Below are 18,032 nucleotides of genomic sequence, written 5' to 3'. Positions count from 1 at the left end.
TACTCAAAGGAAGAAAAACACTTATGAAATTGTGTTTCTATTCCATTCTGTTGCTGTCTCCCAGGTAGTGTCAAATGTCCCAGGATTGCTGGCTTCTGCACAGCATAGGCCAGAGCCAGAAGCTCACATGAGCAGAGAAGTCCCAGACTCTCGTCTCTACACTGATTCATCCGAGAGACTTGTAGCTTTGGAGCCGTGCGGCAGTTCTGTATACTTTCTCTAGGCCAAGCCCCAAACAGCCATGATATTCTCATGGTGAGCAATTGGTGCTTTGCATGGAGAAATCCACAAAGTCAGAGCTGGCGAGACAGCAAAGTTTGAAGTCCTTACCCTGAAAGAGTGAGAGCCTGGCCTCCGTGCCCAGAACCCATGAGAGAACTCCAGGTGTGGTGTTGCCTGGTTGTAACGCCAGTGCTGCAGAGACGGAGACAGGAGGATGGAAGCCTGGGGCTTTCTGGGCAACCATCGTAGCCTACTTACTGAATTCTAGACCAATGAGATTCCTTGACTCAAAAATAAAACATAGTAAGGATTGTTCCTGAGGATGAACATCTCCATAAATGCGTGTGTCTACACACACCTTCATACACACACACACACACACACACACCTGAGCATGAACTTGCACGCGCACACACACACACACACACAGAGACACACATGAACATGTGCTTGCACACACACAGATACACACAGGCAGATATACACATGAGCATTATGTGCTTGCAAACATATGCACACACAGATACACACCTGAGTGTGTGCTTGCACACAAGAAGATGCACACACACACACACACACACACACACACACACACATGCAGATACACATAATGGTCAAACCAGGCAGCAAGATCACTTACGAAGGAGAATGAGATGGGCTAGCCTGCCTCATTCTAGTCAGGCAGCCTAGTCCTCAGTTCTGACTGTGCAGCCCCAGCAGAGGCTTGGCTGGCAGCACCAAACCTTCAGAGTACGGTCGCAAACCTTAAAATTCACAATCCCACTGCCCAAGGCTCTTCTCACAGCCTGGTTCTGTAGAATACTTGGGGTCTCTATGCCACCGCTCTACCCAGACAGTGGGAGGTTGGACAAGCCAGGCATTCAGACTGTGCCAGCAGTTGTCCTCTTGGATGACTCTTGGTCACATTCACCAGATCCCAGAGAAGACCCCAGCAACAGTGTCCTTTCTTCCCCATCACAACCACAGTAACACAGAAACCCCTGTCCCCGTACATTTCTGCAGGGTTACATGGTGTGTCCCGTGGCTACATTAACAGACCCCTCCTTCTGGGGAGGCTGGGGCACGGCACCCTCCCCTGGCTGTGCAATCCCGCCATCTTTCATCAAAGGCTACAGAGAAGCCACCCTCCACCCTGAGCTGGGGAGCTGGAGGCAATTACCTGTGATTGATAGCAGTAAATATGAAACCACATGTACCTCATCCGGGAGGCATGGGATCAGAGGCTCATTGTTAGTGGAGGAGATGAACGGAACTCAAGATAACCTTGGCAAATTAGACATATGTTAGCATGGATCCTTGTCAGCAAGCAGGTTACAAATTACAGGCATAATGTAAGTCCATAAACTCTTCTAATGAACTGAATGGCAGAGGTAATCCAGCGTGGAGCATACCGCTTGACCTTCCTCAGAAGTGAGCCCTGGGGCCCCTAGCAGGCAGGCAGCTGATGCGTTGTAAAGTGGTCGCTAATACTTCCTCAGAGAGCTTGTGCCACAAGATGCAAATGGACCGCTTTTTGGTCCTTTCTGCATTTTTAGGAAACCAAAGGGCCCGTGTGCAATTCTGTTATTTCATAGTTAGTTTTCGAGGGCCCGCCCCAGGACATGATCATCATTAACGTTCTTCTCTCTCTCTCACTCGGCTGACCCTGCCAGTGCATGGCTGCCCGAGCTCCTGGGGGCTGTGCATTTCAAGGTGGTTACTGGGCAGCATGGAGGGTGTGTGTGTGTGTGTGTGTGTGTGTGTGTGTGTGTGTGTGTGTGTGTGTGTGTGTTGTGGGGGCTATAGCCAAAGGCTCTGTACCCTAAGCCAGGAATGGAGCTGTTATTGCACACAAGAACACTACCCATGGTAACACACCGTGACAGTGAAGTGAGTCTACAAGCAAATGTAAGGTGCAAGAAATAACTCCAATGCTTCCCGGCCCTTTCTGACAGAGGAAGGGCACAGTGGCTGTCGGAACGATTCCCCCATTTCACTACACACCCTAGTTTACTTGTGTGCAGGAACTGGCAACTCTTCATTACCCAAAAGCCAACTTTAAATTCAAATGGGGACACCGAAGGTAGCATGCCGTTCTGTTAACTACGTTGACACGGTAAAGGGCATTCTTTGGTTCTTATTCAAATGCAGGCAAAGCAAGCAGAGTATGTGCCAGAGCCAACGAGTATATAATTGTCACATGACACAGGCATAGCTGCTGGTTCCAGGGTTAGAACTCGAGACATTTGCAAATCTATTGCCCTTGTGTGTTTCGGGTCTCCTAAGTCCGGGTGTAAATGGTAACACGGTGCACCTGTTTGCAGGCTGCTGCAGCCCTCTCTGCCTGCTGAAGATCTGCAGCTCACGATTCCTGACGGACATTTGGCAGCTGCAGGTTTTACAAGGCAGATCAGAAAGACAATTTTCTCCGGTTACTGATGAAGGCGTTTAGAAAAATCACTGTTGAAACAAACCCCGGTGCTTCCTAGGCCAACCGGGAATCAAGTAGCAATGGTCCGGTCTTACGAAGTCCACTTCCACCTCTAGGACGATCTTTGGGGACTTTGAAAGAAATGCCCTACAACAGACCAATTCGGTAATTCCCACACTGTGACCATTGGAAAATCTGAGCAATTTACTTAAAAAAAAATCTCATCTAAGAGCTGTGAATAAGAGACTGAGTGGTAAGCCCTAAAGGAGACATCTTCTCAGTACCTTATGCTTAGGGAACGTGGAGAAAGAGGAGGAAGGAAGAACGCAAGACCTGGAGGAAGGGCACTACAGCCCCTAGAATTCTTAGAAGCATAGGGGAGGGAAGTTGAGAGGTCAGGCCAGGGACCAAGACCATGGCTCAAAGGATAAAGTGTTTGCTGTAAGCAAGAAGACCAACGTTTGATCCCCCAAACCCATGTAAAAGTCCTGTGCACGTAGGTAACTTCAACGCCGGAGGGTCTGGAAGAGGCAGATCTCTGGAGCTCAGCTGGCCAGACAGCCTAGCAAATCAGTGAGCTCCTGGTTTAGAAGGAGACCTTGAGGAAGACATTCAACTTTAACTTCTGCCCCCATGTGCACATTAAGAGCTAAGGAGACAAGATGTGGTTGGAGTGCCAAAGGGTCTTCCTATTCTAGCTGCTTTGGCTTGACCATGCCCCAGGGGCCAGCAGGTAGAAGGAGACAGAGGAAGTGTTCCTGTGGCCATAGTGGAGTGGTCAGTACATGGATAGCCTAGGATGGCCTGTAGGAGGGCCCAGTTTCATCCTCCTGTACCAAGCCTGCCTGGATGCTGCCATGCTCCTGCCTTGATGATCATGGACTGAACATCTGAACCTGTAAGCCAGCCCTAATTAAATGTTGTCCTTATAAGACTTGCCTTGGTCATGGTGTCTGTTCACAGCAGTAAAACCCTAACTAAGACACCAGGCCAAGCTGTCACCTTGAGCTTTCATCTGCCATTGTGATAGCACGGCACAGCTCTGCCATACTCTGTAGCTTGGATCCCTAACATGGCCGTATTACCAACACAACAGGCCCACGTGTCCTGTGCTTGTCTAGACCCAGGGAAGAGGAGCAACGGGACCCAAGGCTCTTTCACCCTCCTTACACAGGTGCATCAGGTGCAGCAGATTTTGTAGCTCAAAATAGCGACATGCTTCTGCCTCTCACAGCCCTGGACTCAGCTCCTGGTTCCATCCGGAGGTGGTGAGGGAGTCTTCGTTGCCAGGCTGAGCTGGGATGTGCAGCAGAGTGCTCTCCATCAGTCAATCCTCACCACCACCCTCTGTCTGTCTAAAGGACAGAAGCGTTTGCTCTTTGCTGTGGTTCAGTCCATGTTTGTTTGCACGCTCGGTCTCTGCGGCCCTGTGTGCTGTGGACAGCAAGAACGTGGGCTGCTGCTTGGGCGAACAAAGTAGGAACGTTCTCTAGAGGCCTAGGGGATCTGGTCTCTGCCTGCCACTAGTGCCATGGGGACAGAGGCTATAGCTGTTAACTAAGCATGCCCAGTGCTTCTCCGCCCTCAGATTCTCTCACTCAACCCCAGGAAGCTGTCTGCTGTGGCTTCTGGGGTGAGCCTGCAAGCCGGGGGAATCTGGAAGGTTCCAGGTGTTGATGACAAGTTTAAGGATGTGTGCACTGGCTTCTCAGAGAGCAACAGGGTAAGGGGATGGGAGTGGGATGGACGATGGGGGGCAGCTCAAGTGCTTGGAAAGGGGACCTTCCTCAGACCCTGCAGCACCTGCCACTTCCACAGGACACTTAGAACTCTTCAAGGTGGTGAGGTGGCTCACACAGAGGAGGCTGAGAAACGCTCTGGACAAGTGGATTCATGCTGCTGGTAATCTGACTGCAGCCAGAATCTCACAGTACCAAGCAGCCTCCTTACACCCAGGATGGCACCAGGGATACCGGCAAGGCGTCTCAGATAGTGCCTGGAGCCACTAGTCCTCCCTCAGAATGAGACTCTAGGCAACATTCAGCTCACATCTGCCAAAGGTGAGGTTTCCTTGTTTGTTACCTTAGAGCTTTGACGAGCGGTTTGAACAGCTCCTGAATTTCTAGCCATGTAGCGACTCCCTGTAAAGGCTGACAAGTCGGTCCTTTCTTTCTTCCAAAGACTGCAGATGCAGTTAACCGCTCAGGGAAACCACAGCCCAGCCATGGAAGGCCACCCATGGCAGTAGATCTGAAGTATGAATGGCTCTGACGCTGTGTGTGTAGACATCGAATGTCTCCATGGCTTCCTGGGGGATCCCTCCCTCCCTCTGCGTGCGGAGATACAGTCTGTGAGTCACTCTTCCAGTATGGAGAACGTGGAGTGCCAGTGACACTCAGCAAGCATGGCCTATGCTTGCCTCGACTACCATCTTCTGTGTGCCCACCGCCATGCTGGATACTCGCACACCGAGGTATGCACTACTTGGAAACCAAGTTTGCCGTTGTATATCGGGGTTAAATTCCCACCTTAACTTTGAGGTGTTTTCAGGTATGTTGACTAGTGAACCAGGGAAAGGGAAGGGACCTGTGTGAAGGACAGTAGTGACTCCACTGGGGACATGGCTGGTGCGGTAGTGACTTTTCTGTTGCTGTGATAAAACACCATAGCCGGAGCAACTCATAAAATGAAGGGTTTGCTTAGACTTATGGTGCCAGGGGGATAAGAGGTCATCATCGCAGTAGGAAGTGTGGTAGCAGGCACACGTGATTGGCTGAAACAGCTGGGAGCTCACAGCTTGAGCCAAAAGTAGGCTTACACACACACACACACACACACACACACACACACACACACACAGGAGAGAGAGAGAGTGAGAGAGAAAGAGAGAGAGAGAACTGTACACACACACACACACACACACACACACTGGAGAGAGAGAACCATACACACACACACACACACACACACACACACACACAGGAGAGAGAGAGACCACACACACACACACACACACACACACACACACACACTGGAGAGAGAGAGAGAGAGAGACAGAGAGAGAGAGACAGAGAGAGAGAGAGAGAAAGAGAGAGAGGGGGAGAGGGAGAGAGAGAGAGAGAGAGAGAGAGAGAGAGAGAGAGAGAGAGAGACACACACACACACACACACACACACACACACACACACACACACTGGGGGCAGGGGAGAGAGAGAGAGAGAGAGAGAGAGGGAGAGGAGAGAGAGAGAGAGAGAGAGACTTTTGAAGCTTCAATGTCTGCTCCCCGCAAGGCCACGCTCCTAAGCCTCACAGGCAGCACCATGCCCTGGAGACCAAGTGTTCAAATGCCCGCAACATCTCATTCAAACCATCGAATCCAAAATCCGCATCTTTGGAGGGCAAGGGCTTGCCCCATGCCACACCGAGTTACAAATCAGCAGATGAATCGAGGGGTGCTCCAGATCTGTCCAGAAAACCCAGACTTCTGGGGACGTGCACAAGCAGCCCCAAAGCTGAAGCAACGAATCATTCACAACCTCCTCATGCACCAGCTTCCCAGAGCTGTCGAGCCCCTGTGCTCTGATGCCATCGTGCAAACATCCAGGGGTTTGGCTTTTAGCATGAGAGTCTCAAGGAAGAACCCACCAAGAGCGTATGTATACCCATGAAGCCGCAGAGCATCTATACACTAGATGCTTCCCCCATGGCCTGAAGATGGCTGTCTCTATGAAAGGGCACCGAGATGGACGCTTCATCAAAATACTCGTTTTCCCCAGGGAATTAAAAACTTATTTCAGAAATCCATATCAGGAAGACCTCCGAAATGCACATCGCCCTGACACTTCTGCTGACGTCCCTGTCACACAGGAGCAGGAGGACCCTGACTATCCACCACAGCCCAGTGTGCAAAGGCTTTCAGAAGAGTGAGATCTTCAAATGCTTTCAGGATGGTTCACATCTGTGGGCAAGAGGACAGAGGACCGCAGGCTTGGCTCCCAAGAATACAAATAGACCAGACCTCTTTGTGGGTTTCATCAGCCATGACCGTGCACCCTGAGGCCTTCCTGGATGGGGCATCAGGACCTCTAATGCATTCTGCATTCCTACATCAGCTGAAGAAGCAGCCAGCCTCAGCAGAAACCAGGGGCTGGGCTTCCAGAAGTAATAGCATTCAAAAGCCCAGCCAGGTAGGGTCAGGTCTGGTATAGTCCCATCTCTGCTGGTATCCAGCCTGGAGCTGTGGAGGAAAATGTCCCCAGGTTCTCAGGATCAGGGCTAGCCACTTGCAGTAGTCACCAAAGCCTAGTCAAAGAACAAGCCCCCCAGGCCTGAGATCTGTGTCAGGGTCGTGGGATGAATGGCTAGGAGGACAGCAAAGCACCATCTAGGGACCCCAGGACAAATGGGGAACAGCCCTGCATGGTCAGAACAGTAGCCTCAAGTAGTGATGACCAGGGGTCCACCCTCTATGGCTCTGTCACAGGTCCCTAATGCCAAGGTCTCCCAGTGACAACAGGAGGAAGATATTCCTCTTTTGAGTCTGGTCTCTTTAGAAACTTACTCGGAGCCCAACATCATCCCCATCCCACCCCCAGCCCAGCTGGCCTTCCCTGGGTCACTTGGCGGGACATGAAGAAGCAAGATACACTACACTCAAGAACCTTTTCTTACCTCATATCCCTTGAGGGTCTTGTTTCTGAACACCACCTGGGGGTTGGGTTCACTGTCTCACCAGACAAGAGGAACCATGAGAAGAGGTCTACATGAAGGTGTAGACCATGGGTTCTCAACCTGTGGGTCATGCCCCTCCCCCCACCCCATCCCTGGGAGTCACATATCAGATATTTATATCTACGGCTTATAATAGTAGCAAAATGACAGTTATGAAGTAGTGGCAAAAATAAAGTTATGTTTGGGGGTCACCAAAGCATGAGGAGCTGTATTGATGAGGCACAGCACTAGGAAGGTTGGGGACCGCAGTAGAGAGTATGAAGAGGGACAGAGAGTGACCACCTCGTAGCCCCCGCTGTCAAGGTGCTGCTGAGGTATTCCTACAGGGTGGTCTCAGGACTGAGTAAGGAGCCTAGCAACGGCCTACGCTCCCAGAGACTTTGGATGTCGTTCTCAGGCTCAAATCTGTGGCCTGAACGGGGTGCCCTCTGCCGTTCACAGGTAGATGTGGGGTGGGGAGCTGAATGCTTGCTGACATCTGTCCACAGGTCAGCAGTAGGTGAGGCGTCCTCAGAGGCACCACACTCTTCAGGCCAGCCCTGTACTGGGAGGTGGGGGAAGTGTCCCTGAACAGGTTTGAGAAGAAAGGAAAGGACAGGCAGCCAACACCCAGGCCTGTGAGGTTCCTGGTTGGGGGCAGCGCCAAGCCCTTTCCCTGCTAACTTGGCCCATGCTCACTGCTCTCCTCTCAGTGTTTGCCTCAGTGTTTGGGTCACTCTGACAAGACACCAGACTGGGACTACGTGAAGGAGCTACTGCTTGACATTCTGAAGACTGTAAATTCAAGATCAAGGTCTTAGCAGATCCCATGTGCGTGGAGACGGCGTTCTAATGTAGTAGAAGGGCACAGGGGCCTCCCAAGTCACTTTACAGGGGCACTAACCTCATACATGGGGCCCTCTACCCAAATGCTCATCTGAAACAGATCACTTTCTGGAGGCCCCGCAATGCCACTCCCCTGCTGTTGTGAGGATATGAATGGCTCCTCTTCCAGGGCCTCTGCTATTTTCTTTCTCTGCCAGGTAGGACTTCTACTGGTCCCTTCTTCCTCCATCTCTGGCTGGCTAGCTGGGGACAGTATGCATCTCTGGGGACCAGAGGAGCGATCCCTAAACCAAGGTCATAGTGTCCAGTTTCTTCAAAGCTAGCACAGCATCAGACAACTGCTAGACAGCACTAAGTCCCACCCCTGGAGCAGTGGTTCTCAACCTGCGGGTCGTGACCCCTTTGGGGGTCAAATAACCCTTTCATGGGGCTCCTATATCAGATATCCTGCATATCAGGTATTTCCATTATAATTCATAAGAGCAGCAAAATTACAAATTACATTATGATGCATAGCAGTAACAGAGTTACAGTTAGGAAGTCGCAGTGAAATAATTTTCTGGTTGCAGGGTCACTGTAACATGAGGAACAGTATTAAAGGGTCACCACACTGGGAAGGCTGGGAATCACTGGTCTAGATACTGGACCCGAGAATAGTACATCATCATCATGTGGGATTTGCACGGCAGAGGAAAACATCTAAAAAGAGCCTCAGGCAAAACTATGGTGGGATTTAATTCCTTTCACAGAAAAAAAAAAAGATTTGAAAACTAAAAAACAAAGCTTTAATCCAGTTTGCATTTCAGTGAGTTTACAGCCTTATATAATTTCTTTCCCTACGAATGGTATGGCAGAACCACACTGGCCATCTGCAAAGGACACTCACACTTCACTTCAGAGCACTTGCCCAGCAAGAGTCAGACCCGTGTTCCACCCGATTCTAACATGAAGAATGACGGCACTTTGAAGACCCAAGTTAATTTTTCAGTTGCATGCTATCACTCCAGATAAAGGTAGTGAGGACATACAAGCAAAACTCCTGGGCCTTTCCACTGTTAGATGAGGACCGCACACAGGGCCCCATGGCCTTGGGTTTCCTACAGCCTCAGCTTCTCAGGTCCTGCCCAGCTGTGTCCAGGAGCTAAGAGCTGGGCATGCACCCCAGGCTCTATGCCCAGCACCCAAGAGCTGGGCATGCACCCCAGGCTCTATGCCCAGCACCCAAGAGCAAGGCATGCACCCCAGGCTCTATGCCCAGCACCCAAGAACAGGGCATGCACCCCTGACTCTATGCCCAGGAGCTAAGAGCAGGAATGCACCCCCAGGCTCTATGCCCAGCATCCAAGAACAGGGCATGCACCCCTGACTCTATGTCCAGAAGCTAAGAGCAGGGCATGCACCCCAGGCTCTATGCCCAGCACCCCAGGGCATGCACCCCAGGCTCTATGCCTAGCACCCAAGAGCAGGGCATGTACCCCAGGCTCTATGCCCAGCACCCAAGAGCAGGGCATGCACCCCAGACTCTATGCCCAGCACCCAAGAGCAGGGCATGCACCCCAGGCTCTATGCCCAGCACCCAAGAGCAGGGCATGCACCCCAGGCTCTATGCCCAGCACCCAAGAGCAGGGCATGCACCCCAGGCTCTATGCCCAGCACCCAAGAGCAGGGCATGCACCCCAGGCTCTATGCCCAGCATCCAAGTGTAGGGCATGCACCCCAGACTCTATGCCCAGCACCCAAGAGCAGGCATGCACCCCAGGCTCTATGCCCAGCATCCAAGTGTAGGGCATGTACCCCAGACTCTATGCCCAGCACCCAAGAGCAGGACATGCACCCCAGGCTCTATGCCCAGCATCCAAGTGTAGGGCATGTACCCCAGGCTCTATGCCCAGCACCCAAGTGTAGGGCATGCACCCCAGGCTCTATGCCCAGCACCCAAGAACAGGGCATGCACCCCAGGCTCTATGCCCAGCATCCAAGTGTAGGGCATGTACCCCAGGCTCTATGCCCAGCATCCAAGTGTAAGGCATGCACCCCAGGCTCTATGCTGAGGAGCTAAAAGCAGAGCATGGAAAACATTGACACTTGCCCTTGGTCTGTATCCTGATAAGCTTGGGCACCAGTGAGATCGCGAAATGAAATTAGCCTGGTGTTCTTCATCCCAGGGGGAGCCATACAGCTCTACTGCTCTTGTCCTAATGGCTTCCTCACCGCAAAGCCATCTCCAAGACGTGGAATTAAATCTACTAGTGTAAATCGATGGAAAGGAAATCAAAACCAAAAGGCTAGGTTGTTTTTACCGCCCCGTACGAGAGAAGTTTGTATGGAGCCCCCTTGCTTACCTGGAGACATCCAGCATGGTCAGGCACACTAATGGTTAAAGGAGCCTTTGAGAGCAGAGGCTAAGATTGATTACAATGGAATTCCAGTTTAGTCTGCTCCCCTCTCAGAGTGACTAGATAGCAGAATGAGGACACAGTCTCACTGAGTGCTCAATCTCAAATGGAGATGCCGGAGTAGCGACTGTCCCCAGCCACATAGCTTTGTGTCTAGGAGCTTTAAATACCCAGAGCCTTTAGCCCCACAAAGACAGTCAAGAGGACTGTGGAGGCTTAGAGTGGGGTGCTGCAATGTTAGGAGCCAGCCCATATCTGTGCACCATGTTCAGTAAGCCTGTGGGGGGTCCCAGGGTCTTGGGTTACTCTCTGCTTTCCCATCACTTCAGACCTGCCCATCCTCCACAGCCCCGCCTCCAATGAAAGCCATTTCCTAAGTTAATTCATTCTGAATTAACCCATTATGAATTGCTAATCTTCCCCCAAAGCATGTAATTTCTCCCTGGTGTGTGTGTGTGTGTGTGTGTGTGTGTGTGTGTGTGTGTGTGTGTGTGTGTGTGGTGTTTAAGTGTGTGTGGGTACAAGCGTGCAGGTGCATGTGAATATCGAGACCCAGAGTTGATATCGAGTATCTTCTTCAGTTGCTCTGCACTTTATTGAGGTAAGATGTCTCACTGAGCCCAGAGTCCACTGACTCCATCTGGTCTACCTCTGCTTATCTAGTGTCCCACCTGGCCAGGATTTACACGGGTTACAGGGATCAGAACTGCAGTCCTCAAACTGACAAGACTGCTTTATCCACTGAGCCGTATCCCCAGAAAGCACGTGATTCTTACGTGACCCCACACAACCATTTCAAGCAAACGGAGCAGTTTTAATGGTGAAACTTCAGCCACCAGAGCCTATGAAAAAAGCCCGCTCTGAGCCTCTGTATTCCAAGGAGCTGTGTACTGTGTCGACATCTATGGTTGGTTCTGTGAACTGCAGAATCACCACTGAGCTTGCACTCTCAGGTCAGCAGGAACCAGGGCAGGCAGCTGCAAACCTTCCTGGTTACCTCCAGTGAGTCCTCTAGTCCCAAGGCTGCAGACTCCTGTCCGTCTGCCCTGTTGTGGGAATAGGAGTTCCCTGGATGCAGCAAGAACTGACAGGGAGTTCTGGGTGTTGTTTCGGGAGGAAAAGAACACAGGGCCCTTGTGCCATCCTGTGAGGTTAGTCAGCAGGTCCTACAAGGTTAGCCTCTGTTCACCATGAGGCATGATCAGCAGGCAGAACAAACTTTCCCAAGCTTCTCCATGGGACATTTGAGGAACTGGAAACAATCTTTGACCGATGGGGAAAAAGATTCTACCCTTTTCCTGTAACCTTGGAGTTGGATAAAGTCACCCAAGGAGCAGAAAGAAGCTGGAGAGGGGATATGAAGGAAACTGATATGCCAGGCAAGAAAGAAAGGATATAAAATATACGTGTGTGTGTGTGTGTGTGTGTGTGTGTGCCTGCCTGTGACATGCATGAGTGCATATGTGAGTATGCACATATGTGTGCAACCATGTGTGCACGTGTATATATATGTTATGAATGCATGCACATATATGCATATGCATCATGAATGTATGTGCCCATGCATGTGTGAATGCATGTGCATGTGTGTACATGTATGTTCATGTGTGTGCGTACAGGTATGTTCAAGCATGTGCATGTACATATTCTATGTATTGTGAACATGTGAGCCTGCGTATGTATGAATGTGTGTGTCTGTCTGAATCTCTCTGTGTATGTGACAAATAGCTGTCCCTCTGTGTTTTGAAATGTAAGATGCTTTGAAAACTGTTCTTCCTCTGGGGGTTGGGATCTCTGTGCCTTGAGAACTTCAGCAACCTTGGCCTCTCTCTCACAATGACTTCAGGAAGAAAAGACACATCATGTGTGAGGTGGAGGGTGGTCTAAATGTAACATCAAACTTTAGTCGAAGTTCTGATCCTTCTGCTGGGCGAGGCTCTGCCTGCAGGGGACACATCTCGGCATCCCCTGTGTCCCCTTAGCCCCACACACTTGCAGCACCTTTGTTCTGAGTTTTAAAGAACCCTGACTAATTCACTTTAGCGGCAAGCTAATCCTACACTGTAAGGCTAAGTATAAAACAAGTGACGCTCTCAAAGGGGTGACAAAAATGAGCAGGGAGGGATCATTAAGTGCTCGTTAGCTGCATGTCGTCACGTTAACTACGGGGTGTAACACCAATTTTCTCTTCTTTGTCATTTGCCAACACTATCCCCCTTCACAGAGCAGTCTGGCAACGAGAGGCCCTCAGCAGCTGCTCGCCCTCCTCTGCCCTGTGGAGGCCCCTGAGCTTTGCCTCCATGGCCAGGAGCCCCAGGCAGGGAAGCCACGCTGGACCAGTCACTGCTGGATCTGCTTGTCCAGGGAAACTGTCACATGTCGGGAGAAAGAAAACCCTCTGGGGCTTCTAAGCCACACTGTGGATCTGAATTCTTTTAAATATTCTTTGGGGGATGGAGAGGTGGCTCAGCAGCTAAGAACTGTTTGCTGTGCTTGTAGAGGACCCAGATTTCTCTCTCAGCATCTGCGCTGGGCAGCCCACAGCCCTAGGGTTATCTGGCACTCCAGTTCCAAGACATCCGACCTGCTTCTGGCCTTTTTGGGGTCTTGATGTTTATGAACCCCTCCAGGCTCACATACATATGCATAATGTCAAAAAAATTAAAATGTGCCACAGTAAGTGTGCATGTGTGTTCTTATGCGTGCAAGTGCACACATGTGTATGCATGCATATGTGCATGTGTGTGTATGTACGTGTGGGAGGGGGCAGAGTTCAATATTCGGTGTAGGGCCTGAGGCAACTTTTACTTTTGTTGTTTTGAGAAAGGGTCTTCAACTAGGGGCAAGGGTCGCCAACTACAGCAGGCTGGCTGGCCAGCAAGTCCCAGGGAGCTGCCCTCTCTAATCTTACCATCCTCGAGATTGATTACAAGCTCCCACCGCCGCGCCCAGCTTCTTAAATGTGGTTCTGGTGGACAGAATTCAGGTCCCTTTGCTTGCAAAGCACTTTATCAGCTGAGCTATCTCCACGGCCTTCCACTCTTAATCCTTCGTCACTATTAGTCCCAACAACTGGAGGCCTGGCATTCTGAGTCGATGTTGTAACCCGCAGAGGACATCTGAGGGGCTAGCATGCTATGTCCTGTTTCCCACAGCTGTTGGGCTGGGGAGAGGGCTGAAGCTCTGTCAGCCAAAGCTCTGAGTGAGCACTTTACCATCAGCTGCTTGAACTCTGTCTGTCCTTCTCGTTAGCGACGTTCCAAACACACCACACACACACACACACACACACACACACACACACACACACACACACACAGCAAAACAAATCACAAAACTGACTGGGAAGATGGCTCAGTCAGCTAAGCCCTTGCAGCAAAAGCAGGCAGACTGGAGTTCAGGTCCCCCAGTAGTAAAAGGCAGGGTCTATGGTCTCTACACAGAGAAGCTGGGATAAGAGGTTCTGGAGGTCTCTGGTCTGCCTGGCCAAAGCAGTGAGGTTCAGGTTTAGCAAGAGACTCTGTCTCATTAAAAGAAAGTGAATAACTGAGAACACTTGGTGTCGGTTTCTGGCTTTCGCATGTGTGTGTGAGCACGTGTGTGCATGCACATATATAAATACATACAAGGAAACTGAATTTAAGCTCTGCTAATTGAGCCTTTCTCTACAGTAATGCTCTACCACCAATCAGTTGTCTGAATAAAGATCTGTATGTATGTGCATATGTTCTTTGTGTGTTTGTGTACATGTGTGCGTGCACGTGTATGCTAAGCCAGAGCACAACCTCAGGTGGTTCTGTCATTCCTCAAGCCCTGTCCGCTTTTTTTCTTTGTTTCGAGTCAGCACCTCTCACCAGAGAGGCCAGAATGGATGGCAGGCGCACCCCAGCGGTCCCCCTGTCTCTGCCTCCTTCCTGGTGCTGAGATTGCAAGCGAGCCTGCAGGCAGGGTTTGGTTTGCTGCTTTTAAGATGGGTTCTAAGAATGGAACTCGGATCTTCTTCGTGCAAAGCAAGCAGTTTACCAAAGAAGCCAAGTCCCCAGCCCTGGAGTGAGTGCCTCTGACAGGTTTTTATCTACTCTCATCTCCCTCCCTCCCAGCTTTCCAGTGGTCACTAAATTCTCTCAACAGTGTCTTCCCTTTCAGCAGAAACACTCCATTGTGCGCTGCACACCCATGAGCTGTGCCCTGTGTTCTAGTGAAGGGAAGGCTGTGATGACAGGCTGTGTGGCCTTGCGACCCACAGCTTAAATAAGGACACTCTGATGGCCACAGGGAACTATCACCACTCACCCTGGGATGTGTCCAGGTAGTGACTGCACTTAGTTTTGCTAAAATGTCTTCCTGACAGCATTATCGAATTCCTTATTTGAATTTTTAAAAAAAGCCAGTACTGGCTAGCACAGGTCTGACCACCGTAAACGTGCCTGCTAGCTGCTGGGCTCCGTCTGAAGCAGTTCCCACCCTGGTGGCCCTGAGTGTCTGCCACAAGGCATGTTGGGTGGTGTTGAACTGGGAGAGAAACTGACCACCAGTCTGATGTCCAGTGAGGTCAGGGAGAGCTCTGAGCCTGCCGGAAGCATACTCCATGAATGAGTGAGCAAATGAATGGAGTCAGAAAGGCTTTCCCTGCTCAGCAAACCATTCCCTGTTGCTTCCCCTTTGATGTTTCCATCACCAAGTACAGGAGTCCTTGGAACAGAGAGTATCATGGTTGACTGAGGTCACCACACCCTTATTACAGAGACCACGGGTTACTTAGCAATTCTGTGTGGACTCCCTTGTGAACCTTCCTGGAGGGAATAGGTTACTGGTTACAACCCCACAGTGACCCAGCGAGATGGAGCTGGTCCCTTCTTCCTGCCGCAACATCTCTGTGATGGCCCCACATCTCTAGGATCCTTCTGCAAGGCTCCAGAACTCTTACTCTGACACCATGCATCATCCAGGGAGCTCTATTTAAAGCTCTCTAAAGACAAAAGTGAAGACGACAATTATACAGGCTGCCGGGACCAGGGGAAGGAGCTCCAGAGAGAGAAACTCAGAGCCAGTAACAATGTAACACAAACAGCTCCGCAAATAACAGAGCAATTTCCAGCTAATAGGACGGAACACCTGAATCCATTCACATGCCTGATTAGACACCAACAACGCACACCCATAGAGGAAGATTATAAGTTGTAATATGTCTTCCCAGAAGCAGCGTCTTAACCACTGTTTGTATACTTCTCCAATTACATTCCTTTAATTCTTTCATTTAGAAAACAGTTTACATTATAATAGCCGGCGTCACTTCTGTTTTTAAAACAATTGGTTGCATGTATATTGCCAAATTATGGGTCTGTGGGATATTTTCATAAGTGAAAACAACACAAAGGAGCTTGGAGAAGGATCTTTGGTTGGGAGTCTGTGGCCTGAGGGCCTGCAACGTGAAGGGCTCAGCACTCACAAAGGGGCATGGTGGAAGCAAAGAGCCCCTGCTGGGCTTTGGGCCTGCCTTGCCATAATCCTCTTCTGGTCAAGACCGTGAGAATATACCAGAACCAACCTTGAGAAACAGGCCATCCGTGTCACCCAAGGTGAGAGATGATGGCCAGAGTGCATGAGAATAGTTAAGTGAGCTTGGTTCAGATGCCCCACTGAGGCCCACTGAGGCAGAGCCTATAAGTTGAAGAGATGCCCGATGCTCTCAACACAGCTTCTTTGAGCCTCTACACCACAGTGTTAAGGGGAAACAGTGGCTCGCCCAGAGAAACCGTGGAGTTTGGTTAAAGAAGATACTGAGACTCCGACTTAGCACCATGTCCAGACCATTCACTGGGATTTCTGAGCCCTGAACTAAATCAGGCCATCTGACTACTCAGGAGCCTTGACCACAGTGACCATGGTCTGACTGGAGAGCCCCTACACTTGAGACGTCTCTCCCAGGAACACCCTTAAGCAGGAAGGAACTTCTGTTGGAGGGAAACTAAGGCAGAGGTCACTTGGCTTTTCTCCCATGGGTACCATGCAAAAAATGAACTTAAGTAAGCTTTAGAATGCAGAGGGAAGCAGGAGGCAGGCTGGGATCCCCAGGAGCCATCGGTCTGCAGGGATGCTGGCCCCATGCCTACAGATCATGACCCGTAGTGGGAACCTGGATATTTTCTAAACTGGCATCATTCTGTATGCCTATTGCCTGTAATCCCCCATGGTAAATACATATTAAATTCTTTATTAAAACAACATAATGCCTGCAGAGTACTGCCAGTGCTAAATGTCCGAAATAAAAACGACTATTTTCTTCCTTCTTTCAACTATTCTGAAGTCATATATTTCCAAAATGTTGTAGCAATATAGAAAACCTGTTTATTAAAAACAAAATAAGGACCATGGAGTAAGAGAAATGGCCAATGGTTAAGAGCACTGGGTGTTTGTACAGAGTACATGGGTTCAGTTCCCAGCACACACACAGCGGCTAATAACCATCTGTAACTCCAGTTCCAGGGGCTCTGACACCCTATTCTATGGTGCGCGATCCCAGCATTTGGGAGACAGAAGCAGGAGGATCAGGAGTTCAAAGCCACTCTTGGCTACGTACTGAGTTCAAGGTCAACGTCGCATACATGAGGACCTACCTCTAAATTTTTAATTTTAATTATAAGGTTGTTTGTTTTTTTTTTTAAAGAAATACCGGTATTTGCCCCTTTCTCCTGGAACCATCTCAGAAGATGCAGGGACCGGATGCCAGGGACTTGTGGCAGTCTCTCCACAGAGGGTGCAGCAGAGGCCAGCATCTACATGTCCCAAGCCAGACATCTGTTAAAGTCTGCGTCCCATGAAACGGGTATCAAAAGATTAATTTCCTGACTTTCCTCCGATCTTGACACTTCTTAAAAACATCCACATAAAAGGTAGGACGTGTGGAGTTCTTGCTAAAGGGCAGCAAGGATCAGAGGAAAATTTGGAGGACCAGTCCTGAGATTTGAATCCCCCAAAAAGCAACCGCTGACCCTGCCTGCCTTCTCCCCATGAACTTGGTGCCTCTGTAAGCCAGTGTGTGGCCCGAGCAGCTCACACACCGTCTCTGTGCAGCTCCGTCGAGTCTGGCTGAGCCTATGACTTGTCTGGCCGATGGGTTTGCACGCGTGAGACAGGAAGGACTTGTCTTCTCAGCAGTGACCAAGCTCAGTGTACCGCCACAGGGCACGAGCCCGGTCGCAGCAGGTCAGCTGCAGGAAGCCACACTACACAGTTCATCCCTGCAGAGCTAACCTGCAGTTCCAGTTACACATCAGTTGCTTTAGGGGACCAGGTTTTGGGATGACCCTACAGGCTGACTTCTGGAGTGAACTGGGCCAGGTTTCTGGAGCTTCTTCTGAGCTATCCCTGATCCTAACTCCTCATAGTCAATGTAGAGGGATCCACTCCCACACCAGGATCTGGC

The sequence above is a fragment of the Rattus rattus genome, chromosome 13 (assembly GCF_011064425.1).
Source record: "Rattus rattus isolate New Zealand chromosome 13, Rrattus_CSIRO_v1, whole genome shotgun sequence".
Lineage (NCBI taxonomy): Eukaryota > Metazoa > Chordata > Mammalia > Rodentia > Muridae > Rattus > Rattus rattus.
This window is presented reverse-complemented; position numbering follows the sequence as displayed.